General features: G+C 35.0%; 1 protein-coding gene across 1 annotated transcript in view; it reads right to left on the bottom strand.

Moving 5' to 3' along the window:
• The window catches only part of LOC134842735 (WD repeat-containing protein 7-like), a 625,416-nt gene that overhangs the window by 497,259 nt on the left and 115,625 nt on the right, over nucleotides 1–12,532 (bottom strand). The window lies entirely within an intron of this gene.

Below are 12,532 nucleotides of genomic sequence, written 5' to 3'. Positions count from 1 at the left end.
AAATTGTAAAGATCATAAAAACGTTTTCAGACATTTTTTTTGCATCTTCAGGTTTTAAAAATCTAAATTATCTGAAGAAGAAAGAACACTTGAATTACTATACAATAAAAAGCCGAGGCATCAGTGTAGCAAAGTGTAAATAATAAAATTGGTTATAAATTCATTGGTTACATCAAACAAAAACAAAACATCAGAAAACAAGCAATAAACAAAACAAAAAAAAAACAAAATCGGTTACAGTTCGGAAATTGGTTGATTAAAGTATATGAAGTTTCGGATACTATAGAAAATTAAAGATTTAAGAATTAGGAACAATAAGCAAAAGATAGATGAAACAAGCAAAAAACCACAAAACAGAAATGAGCCAAAGCAACCTGCCTTAAACAAACCAGAATCAAGCTATAACGGAATCCGGATAAGAGGACTGCTTGAACTGGGCTCAAAAAGTTCAAGAGATAGACACGAACACGACTTGGAAGAGGTGAACAAACTGTTTGCGTTCTTAACAGTTGAAGCAAAAATCACAGATTTAAAACGTTTAGGAAAATACGAAGAAGGAAAAAGGCCACGCACAATAGTTGTAAATGTTTCAAATGAATGGCAAAAACGACTGATACTAATGTCCTTGGCAAAATTGAAAAACTACGACAAAACTGTCTTTGTGTCAAAAGAGCTCAGCCCAAGTGAATTTCTGATTGAGAACAAACTTCTTATGAAAAGACGAACAATGATAGAAACTGGAGTATCAGCTAAAAACCTAAGGCTAAGGGACCTTGTCCTTTACCAATATGACGAAGAAAGTGGAAATTGGAAAAAAGTCGAAGAAAGCAATTGACTACCTACTGCCAAGTATTTAAAAATGTTATGCCTAAATGTCAGAAGTATTTTAGACATCAACAGAAGAATAGCTCTTTCAAATGCCATTTTACAAACAGACTACGATATACTATGTCTCACAGAGACATGGCTGGTAAAGGAAATACCAGATAAAGCTCTGCATTTGGCTGGTTTTAATATAATTCGCAAAGATAGAAAAAACTCCACTTTAAAAACCAATCACGGAGGCGTACTCATGGCGATAAAAGAAAATGTGCATTACGAAGAAATTGATGCTCAAATAGAAAATGAAGAATGCATAGTGGCCAAACTAACAGGTGAAACTGGGCATCATCAAATACTCTGCTGTGTTTATAATCCCCCGAAAAACAGTAAATACCAATGGAAACAACAAAACTTCATCAGTTTGTTCGAAAACCTAACAAAATTACAAATACAATACAACTGTAACGCAGTGTCGATTACGGGAGATATAAATTTTGAATACACTCATTGGAAAATGATGCACTCAAAGGACAAATATGAAAATGCAGTGTTAAAAAAGCTCATTGAACTTGACTATGAACAATTATTCGACTCCAAAAAAAAGCAGCTTGATGTTTTATTAACAAACAACCCTGGAGTAATACTCAACTGGCACACGGACCATTCAGCAACAAACGCATACAGCATCGACAAAGTTTCCTGCTCAGATCATTATGCTTACTCTGCAACAATTAACATGGAAGCCAGTATCAAAGAAATAAACAAAGATGAAAGTCTGGCGTTTAACAGAGCCGATTGGAAGATAATAAATCAAGAAATAAAAGACAAACCTTTCATACCGTATTGTTACAGTAATGTAAATGAGCTCCTTCGTCAGTGGTATGCATGGTTATGGGACAAAATAAAGAACAATGTACCCAAGGTTACATCACACAGATCAACTCTCCCCCCATGGGTGAAGCCAAGTACGTCTCACATGCTAAAAAGAGTACAAACCTTAAAACGGCGTATCGATCGGCAAAACAAACCTAATTTAAGCATTATCCTAAAACACAAAAAACTGGAAAAAAATCTTCAAATAGCATTGACTGCAGATCAAGCAATTTACGAAGAAACAGTAACAAGCAGTAGACGATTCAGTGACCTGCAAAAATACAAAATACTTGAACAAAATAAGTAGTTCCAGGAAATATCCCCAAAAAATGTTCTACAAGGAAAAATCCACAAGAGATGACACCCAAAAAGCTACATTTTTTAACGAATTTTTCATCAGTGTATATCAAAAGGAATCAATTCCTAACCCTCTCGCACGAAATACAAACTGTTCTCCTACAGAAGAAATCTGTACACAAATACACATTGAAGAAACCAAAATCCAATACATTCTCAAAAATCTTTTAACAAATAAAGCGTCAGGTTTTGATGGTATAGGTAATATAATCCTAAAAAATCTTTCTGAAACTCTGTCAAAATCGCTCTATCTTCTCTTCCGCACATTCATTAACAAGCGGCTCTTCCCGACCTACTGGAAAACAAGTCAAGTGGCCCCAATTTTTAAAGAAAAGAACAAGGCGTCAGTCGAGTGCTACCGCCCAATTAGCCTCTTATGCTCCGCCTCGAAGGTCTTCGAAAAAATTATCTTTGATAATATATACCCCAAAGTTCAACCTTTCCTGGAAAACGCACAATACGGCTTCCGGCAAAAAAGGTCAGCAGTACTACAAATGGTACAATTTTTGAGCAAAGTATATGAACTCTACGATGACAAAAATGTTCAAACACTCTCAGTCCTTTATCTAGATTTTTCTAAAGCCTTTGATAAAGTTCCTCATAGTATCCTAGTCGCCAAACTACGGAACATAGGTCTAAGCATTCAAATACAAGACATAATACAAGACTATCTAACAGATAGAATGCAGTTTGTGAAAATCAATAAAAGTTCATCAACTCTGAAAGAAGTAACTAGCGGTGTACCACAGGGCTCAATTCTTGGCCCTCTACTTTTTATCATATTCATTAACGACTTTCCCAAATGCATTGAGAATTCAGATTGTTTTGGCTATTGTGACGATATGAAGATCTTGTCTACTGAAGAAATTCATCTGCAAAAAGACACGGCAAATGTTGAAAAATGGTGCAAAGAAAATAAAATGCCGCTGAATGAAGATAAATGTAATTTGTTAAACCTCAAAGGGAAAATGGAAGTTACACTATTTAATACAAATGTTGATACCGCAAAGACCCAAAAAGACTTAGGTATTTTAATGTGTCACAACCTTTCGTGGTCAGTAAATGCTGAAAATCGCATATCAAAAGCAATGGGAGCTTTTTACAAAATCAAACGAAATATCTCGAAAAAAACATCTTTAAAGTCAAAATTAAACTTATACTGCGGATACATCGTACCAATCATAAGCTATGCATCGCAAACATGGTATCCGAACAAAGCAGAATTAAGACAACTAGAAAGAGTACAAAAACGAGCGACATCTTGGATTACAAATAACTTCAAAATGAGTTATACTGAAAGACTGAAATTTTTAAAGCTCCTTCCACTCTCAATGTACTTTGAATTACACGACATATTGTACTTAGTTTCACTACTAAAAAATAAACATGACATTGATTTGAATACAATTATTCATAAAAACGAATCACGAACGAGACAAGCAACACGTGGTGAGATTGCTGTTCATGCAACAAGACTGAAAAAGTCAAATGAAAATTATTATATACGTTCTATTACGCTATACAACTACTTTAGCCAAATTGTGGACTTCGAAAATCAAGATTATGACAGCCTGAAAATATCTATAACAAACACGTTTTGGAAATTCTTCAACAGAAATTTTGCAGAAAACAACTTGTGTATGTGGAGAATTCTTTGCTGGTGTGGAAACTGCAACCCACCGGGAAAAATTATGAACTTATAAACGAGGGTTCAAAACCCATGGAGAAATCCTAAAGCCTACACTACTACTACTACTACTACTATAGTCCAATTATACAACGTATATGCAGAGTATATACAGTTTCTCTTTCAAGCAATGTGTGAAAAATTAAACTGAATTAAAAAATATAGAACTAGCAAAAACGGTAATCACGCCACGTATTTGTATTAGTACATATAGGATTGTTTCTCAATTCACTCACGTAAAATTTTTTCAATTTTTTCTTGAATTCTGTTTTCGATTTTTCTAAATTGCGCGAAATTATGGTCAGTGAATTCCATTTTTTAGAAGTCAAATGAAAAAATGATTTCTGTAGAGAAGCAGTCGAACAATGTTTGTCAAAAATAATTTGTTTCGTTCTTTCGTTGAGCCTATAATTGGCAGTCGGTAGTCTCAGTGTATTTTCAAAAGCCTTCTTTTTGTTTGTAAGATATTGGTATAAGTATGTTATACACTTTAACTCAATTCTTTTCTCGATTCCAATGAACGATTTGCTAATGCGAAGAAGGGAAGAAGATTTAAAATTCGATCTGAAATATGTTCTTTTTAGCGCCCAGTTCAACTGTTTCTCCAGAGATAGCATCAAAGTAGCATTAATTTGTTGTAAAAAAATTGCTGAATAATCTAAATGTGATAAAACAAGACAATGAAGCAAGGCAACTAATGATAATGTCGGCAGTTGTTGTCCAATTGTATCAATAGTTTTAATCCCTTGGGCCATTTTTTGGAGAATTGTTTTGATTTGAGCATGAAAAGATAAACTTGAATCAAGAATTATGCCTAAATATTTGCATTCTGATTTTTTGGCTACATAATGCCCACTAATTACTAGTTTATCAGTATCCACATTTTTGCTATCATTTTTTTGACAAAATGTTATAAATTCCGATTTAGATGCATTCAGATTCAATTGGTTCTCTGCAAAAAATTCCGTTAGATTATTGAGTGATTTTTGCAATCGATTCAAAGCATCCTCAGAAATTATAGAAGAGGAAAAAACCATACAGTCGTCAGCATATTGAACTAAAGTACAACCCTCATATAATCGCTCTTGTATGTCATTAACATAAATATTGAACAACAACGGACCAAGTACCGTTCCTTGTGGGACACCTCGTTTTATTTCAATCCAGTCTGAAAAAATTCCATTGACGTTTACTCTTTGAATACGTTTGTTTAGGAAGCTAGCAATTAAAGCATTTGCTCCATTTGAAAAACCGAGAGAAAGCATTTTTTCAATTAAAACTTCATGCGAAATAGAATCAAAAGCCTTGGACAGATCTAATAAAGCTGCATGTACGATTTTTTTTGAATCTATTTGATTTCGAATACTTTCTGTCACATAAACAAGAGCATCTTGTGTTGAAATGTTTTTGCGAAATCCGAATTGAAATGGTGTCATTATTTGAAATTTGTCAAGATGTTCTGTTATTTGGGCATGTAAAATTTTTTCAAAAATTTTAGAAAAAGCACAAGTTATTGATATTGGCCGATAATTTTTTGCATCCATTGGGTCATCTTTTTTGAACAAAGGGGTTACGTTTGCTTTTTTCAGTTCGATCGGGAAAATGTTCTCATCTAAGCAAGTATTTATGACAAAAGTTAAATGTGGAACTATAACTGATTGACCGTCAATGATTGCCCAAGCAGGTACGGTACAAGGTCCGAGAGGTTTTCCAACATTGATTTTTCGAACTATATCAAAGCATTGCTTCACTGTAATGTGTTGAAAATGAAAAGATGCAGATTCAGAGGCAGATTTGTTGTAATTCGGAGGCTTTTTAGCGCCGAAAAATTCGCCTAAGTTTGAAAAAATATAATTTAAATGATTGGCAATTTTTTGTCTTGGGTTATCATTTCACTGAAGGAATTTCGTAGAACTGTAATTCGATGGTTGCCAGAACATGTACCTCTAACTTGGTTAATATATTTCCATTTTTGTTGGATAGTGCTGAGAAGTGAAAAACAATTTTTTGAATGATCGAATTGTTTACTTCTAATCAATTTGCTCATTTGATTACGTAAAAACTGGTACTTTGACCAATTATCGCTTGTGCTTTGACTGCGATATGATCTGAGTGAATTCTGTTTCTTAGTCAACAATTGCTGACATTCTGAATCGAACCATTCCGTTTTCAACACGTTTTTTGGTTTAAAATTACGAACAAACTTTTTTTCGATAGGAGCATGTTGCTGTAGAGCACAAGAAATTAAATAAATCATCGTCGAGAACATGTTTTGTGCGTCTGTACATTGATATAAGAGATACCAAGGAAGAGCGGAGAGTGAATTGCAAAATTCATTTTTCTGATAATTTTTCTTATTGAAAGTCGTAATTATCCTCGGTAAAATTTTGCCGCATTTTGTATCCGTCAAAATAAATGAAGCAAAATGGTCGGTTTTATAAGGTGTATCAAAACAAAACTCAATGCCGTTTGTTTCATAGTCACTGATTATGTAGTCGATATGAGTTTTTGTTGAGGAACTAATTCTGGTCTCATCGTTTGGACAAAAAACCTTCAATCCATATGGAATAATTATAGAATCTAAATTTTCTTTTTCTTTGCTATCCAGATAATTTATGTTATAATCACCCAAAAGCGTAATTTTATTAGAAACTGAAAAAGCATTATCTATGTTAAGCGTTAATTGTTCCAAAAAATCAATAAAGTTTGATCTGCTTGGGTTATAACACAAATTAACTAACATTTTTTCTTTACTCGAAATGTTAAATGTAGATTTGCACTCAACCCACACTGACTCATATTTTTCTTTATCAAATAAATTTAGATCAGGCCTCAATTTCGGAGCCAATTTGACTGGTATATATAACAAAACGCCACCGCCTTTCTTTTTTACCGCTGATTGCCTATCATATCTGAACATCGCATGCGTTCTAGGTTGGAAATTCCATAAATTGTCACTATCTTCTTTTTTAAGCCACGTTTCGGAAATTCCTATAATTGTGTTTTCGCCCATATCATCAAGAAATTTTTTCAATTGCATCCGTTTTCTAATAATACTTTGAAAATTCAAATGAACAAATTTAAGATTTGCACAATTTTTTGAGCAGATACCGTAGACTGTTTCAATGGTTTCGATAGGACCAGGGTTTTTTTCAACATCCCCACTTTGGGTCAGTAACAACGCGAAAAGGAAAAGATGAGTCAGTGTGGTAGCTCTCCGCTCATTTATCCCACATTTCGTTGATAATATCTTTTGCTGGCAGCTTAGATAGCCCCAGTAAACAATATTTTTTTCTTTAGTTTCCATCTGAGCCTTGGAAATTAGAAAAATTGCACAAAACAACCAGAATTTAATATTCAGCATAATAGGTTAAATAAATTAAATAATCGCCAAAGTTTGCACCAAGAAAAAATGCGAAACTAGTATTTCCTAAAAAATTTTGCACCGTTTTGGAAAAATTGTAACATTTCTGCCGTTTTTGGATCTAAATTTGATGATTGTTGGGTTTGCTTCATTCTGGGGCGGGTTGTAATCTCACATGTGTTTGCATTAATATCAGAACCCCTAAAAGAATCTCTAAAACTTTGCACCAAAATTTCAACACCCCCATCAGAAGGATGCAAACCATCCGAGCTAAGAGCATCTGTATTTTGACTAAAAATTTTGTTTATGTCTAAAATATCCAATTTTACTTCGCCCAAGTCTTTTACATTCCGTACTAAATTAAGAATTTGCTTGTTTAGCTTCTGTACATTTGGATTAAAATCTTTTCTAAAAGCGCCTAAGGGAGTTACAGTACATAGTGAAATTGTTTCTGGGGAGAATTTATGATTTATGAGATAAATTAGTTTTTCTAAGCTACTCACGGCTTCCTTCGCGTCGAAATCACTTGAGAGGCAGTCATTTATTCCAATTAGCGTAGTTACATGTTTAAAATGTCGCGATTTACTGTTTCTCACGCGTTCCAGCAATGCAGAAATTTTGTGCCCACCAAATCCTCTCGCCAACACATTTTCCGATATTTGTTCCCCATTGATTCTGTTAACAATTGAGTCTCCCAGTAATAGGCCAGAATATTCTCCTTCTCGTGGTAAAAATAAATGTTTTCGTTGCTGGTCGAATTTTTCTTCTTGAATATTGGTTGCTTGTATTTTGATTTCTTGGTTATTCTTGCTTTCTTGGTTATTTTCGCTTCGTTTGTTCTGATTTCTGCTCCGAGTTCCAATCTTGCTCCATTCGTTTTCAAATTTGTTTTCTGTAATTTTCGAATTGCCCGTGTTTTTAAAATTTTCTAGATCAAAAAATTTGTTACCTCTTTCTTCCTCTTTCGTTGATACAGTTAAGTTTTCGATAATTCGTTTAAAATAAGTAACATTTTCGACTAAGTCTTTATACAGCTCGTATTTCAATTCGTCGTTCAGATTTCGGAAAGTTTCGAGGTCAAACATGTTGGCGATTAAAAGCGAAATTAAAAATAAGACATTAAAATGAACCGACTGATCGCTAGAATATTAATTTGGTTGTGTGTGAATTCTTTGAATATAAAATGATCAAAGAATTCAATATCACTATGATCAAAGAGGTCATTTTTTCAAAACTTAAAAAATTTGACCAATCACAACTTCACAATTATTACTAACATTATGTAACAACTATTATGTAACAATTTTATTCATTTAGTCACAAACTTCTGAGTTTTCAATTTTTTTGTTTTTACAATTTCGTTTTCATGCTAACATGTAAGTTATTTGAATATTTTTTGTGTGAGCCAAAACTTTTCGATTAAGGAGCTATAGCCTTAGTATCAGCTCCCTACTTCTAAACTCGTCGCGCGTGTTAATTGCCGGTCTCTTTTTCCTAATGTGCAGCGCCTCTAATGTTAACTTAATGCAGCTGAAGGCCTGATCGCTTGTCTTGCGATTAAACTCCGACTTACAACTAGCACTACTACGCAGCCTTATATGCTGTCCAACTGGTGTATCCTCTTTTCGGTGTTCCTCAGTCCTTGTGAGATGTCGGACCCTCTGGCCAACATATATAGATTTGCTCCCGCAACGTTCAAGTCTGTACACCAATTTTGACTTCAATTCACTGGAAAATTAGAATTTTAAAGAGTGCATACAAGTTTTCATTTTCCTCGTAGTGAATTTTTTCTGCGCATTGGTGATATCGCTCACTTTTTTGCTAATATCCGACTGTGATTCCCCCGATATTGATGAGTGCTGAATCGTTGCTATAATCACAGGGCTTCACAAGGTTTAGTTTCCATCTGAGCCTTGGAAATTAGAAAAATTGCACAAAACAACCAGAATTTAATATTCAGCATAATAGGTTAAATAAATTAAATAATCGCCAAAGTTTGCACCAAGAAAAAATGCGAAACTAGTATTTCCTAAAAAATTTTGCACCGTTTTGGAAAAATTGTAACATTTCTGCCGTTTTTGGATCTAAATTTGATGATTGTTGGGTTTGCTTCATTCTGGGGCGGGTTGTAATCTCACATGTGTTTGCATTAATATCAGAACCCCTAAAAGAATCTCTAAAACTTTGCACCAAAATTTCAACACCCCCATCAGAAGGATGCAAACCATCCGAGCTAAGAGCATCTGTATTTTGACTAAAAATTTTGTTTATGTCTAAAATATCCAATTTTACTTCGCCCAAGTCTTTTACATTCCGTACTAAATTAAGAATTTGCTTGTTTAGCTTCTGTACATTTGGATTAAAATCTTTTCTAAAAGCGCCTAAGGGAGTTACAGTACATAGTGAAATTGTTTCTGGGGAGAATTTATGATTTATGAGATAAATTAGTTTTTCTAAGCTACTCACGGCTTCCTTCGCGTCGAAATCACTTGAGAGGCAGTCATTTATTCCAATTAGCGTAGTTACATGTTTAAAATGTCGCGATTTACTGTTTCTCACGCGTTCCAGCAATGCAGAAATTTTGTGCCCACCAAATCCTCTCGCCAACACATTTTCCGATATTTGTTCCCCATTGATTCTGTTAACAATTGAGTCTCCCAGTAATAGGCCAGAATATTCTCCTTCTCGTGGTAAAAATAAATGTTTTCGTTGCTGGTCGAATTTTTCTTCTTGAATATTGGTTGCTTGTATTTTGATTTCTTGGTTATTCTTGCTTTCTTGGTTATTTTCGCTTCGTTTGTTCTGATTTCTGCTCCGAGTTCCAATCTTGCTCCATTCGTTTTCAAATTTGTTTTCTGTAATTTTCGAATTGCCCGTGTTTTTAAAATTTTCTAGATCAAAAAATTTGTTTCCTCTTTCTTCCTCTTTCGTTGACACAGTTAAGTTTTCGATAATTCGTTTAAAATAAGTAACATTTTCGACTAAGTCTTTATACAGCTCGTATTTCAATTCGTCGTTCAGATTTCGGAAAGTTTCGAGGTCAAACATGTTGGCGATTAAAAGCGAAATTAAAAATAAGACATTAAAATGAACCGACTGATCGCTAGAATATTAATTTGGTTGTGTGTGAATTCTTTGAATATAAAATGATCAAAGAATTCAATATCACTATGATCAAAGAGGTCATTTTTTCAAAACTTAAAAAATTTGACCAATCACAACTTCACAATTATTACTAACATTATGTAACAACTATTATGTAACAATTTTATTCATTTAGTCACAAACTTCTGAGTTTTCAATTTTTTTGTTTTTACAATTTCGTTTTCATGCTAACATGTAAGTTATTTGAATATTTTTTGTGTGAGCCAAAACTTTTCGATTAAGGAGCTATAGCCTTAGTATCAGCTCCCTACTTCTAAACTCGTCGCGCGTGTTAATTGCCGGTCTCTTTTTCCTAATGTGCAGCGCCTCTAATGTTAACTTAATGCAGCTGAAGGCCTGATCGCTTGTCTTGCGATTAAACTCCGACTTACAACTAGCACTACTACGCAGCCTTATATGCTGTCCAACTGGTGTATCCTCTTTTCGGTGTTCCTCAGTCCTTGTGAGATGTCGGACCCTCTGGCCAACATATATAGATTTGCTCCCGCAACGTTCAAGTCTGTACACCAATTTTGACTTCAATTCACTGGAAAATTAGAATTTTAAAGAGTGCATACAAGTTTTCATTTTCCTCGTAGTGAATTTTTTCTGCGCATTGGTGATATCGCTCACTTTTTTGCTAATATCCGACTGTGATTCCCCCGATATTGATGAGTGCTGAATCGTTGCTATAATCACAGGGCTTCCTTTTGTCAGCCATCTTCTTTTTGTTTTTGCCGTCCCCGTTGATCTTTTCAAGAGCTTGGGATACAACCCGTGACGACCAGCTTTCCGGATATAAGTTATCCAACTACTGTTTATGGTTGATTTCCATCGCTTCATCATAATCTTCCCATGTGGACGTACTGCGGAAAACCGGTGAGCACAGTTCCTTTAATCACTTTTCTGTTGTACTGAAGACGGGCGCAACTTCAGAACTTTAGTATGGTATCTGTATCTGTTGGTTTCTGATACCATCTAAAATTTTTCTCCCTTAACGCGATGCAATTTCTACAGTACCAGACAGTTTCACTTACATTTCGACACTCATCATCTGATATATCACCGCATTTTCCGTCATATAAGTTCAAACAGCATTCTTATTCCGCACCTTTTGACCTGTACGTTGCACTCGGGACATACTCCATAAAGATCTTTTTCGGGCATAAACACTTCGAGAATATCCCTCGATAGTGCAGTTTCGTACTGCTTCAGCCAAAAATTTGCTAAAATAACGGCAAGAGATACTCCTATTGCCAAACTATTTTTCTGAACGTACCATGTTTTATTTCACTTGAACTGGACTTGACTAACTGCAATGGTCAAGAGTCTCTTCATGGTTTTCCTAGCAATTGATTGTGGATCATCTTTCTTATACACCTTTCTCAGAGCTTTGTCTATTGCTTCTTTCTTTGAGTGGACCATCCGTCAACAAACTCTTCAGACCTAGAGATATCACATTTTCATTGGGCTCAAAACTAATGCTCTCTAAGTGTTTTCTCGCTTTTAGTGAGTTGGTTTCGATGTTCGCGCCCTCAATTTTCTCAAAAAAAATTCGCAAGAACTTGGTTCAGTTTATAATAAGAGCTACCAGGTAATGAGTGAGAGGACCTGTCTTAATGTGATTTTTTCTTTATGCGCCTTCGCCAACCCATAAAACCTGGCGGGCTACCCCCCCCCCCCCCAGTAGACCTCATCCTTGTGTAGAGATTCTCACTTATTTCGTCTTTTTTCCTCATAGCCAACGATTCATTATTGATGTCTTTTTCTTTCTTTCATAACAATCGAATCACTTGTTCCTTTGCTTTCGCTGAACTGACTTGAATCTAATATATCAGATAATTTGTTCTAGCAGGTACCCTTCCTCGATACACAAAAACCAACGCTCTTGTCATACGATACCGCAACTACTGCATTACTCTTCAGATACTTTCGGGTCTTCTCAAAGCGCTTGTCAGATGGTGTTTCAACCTTTTAGCATAGGCTTTTGCCACTGCTTCGATCTCACAAAAGGCCTCCCCAGGGGCTTCTCGATTTTTGAGATCCGAAAGAAAGATGTCAATATCGGCGAGAAAGTGGGTCTCATTTCAGCCCTAGTACCAACAGTTGTTGAGCCCAATCTGGTAATTTAGCATCATCAACAGTTTTGACCAAAACCTCACCTTGCTTCCCTAGAGGTCGATCTTGCCTCCTTTCTGATAGTTTCATTATTTTCTTTTGATGGGTCTCTTTAACTGTTGTTGTTTGTTTTTTTCCCCTGAGACTGAAGTATTTCGTTACCGAAG

The sequence above is a fragment of the Symsagittifera roscoffensis genome, chromosome 3, assembly GCF_963678635.1.
Source record: "Symsagittifera roscoffensis chromosome 3, txSymRosc1.1, whole genome shotgun sequence".
NCBI classification, from domain to species: Eukaryota; Metazoa; Xenacoelomorpha; order Acoela; family Convolutidae; genus Symsagittifera; species Symsagittifera roscoffensis.
This window is presented reverse-complemented; position numbering and strand designations above follow the sequence as displayed.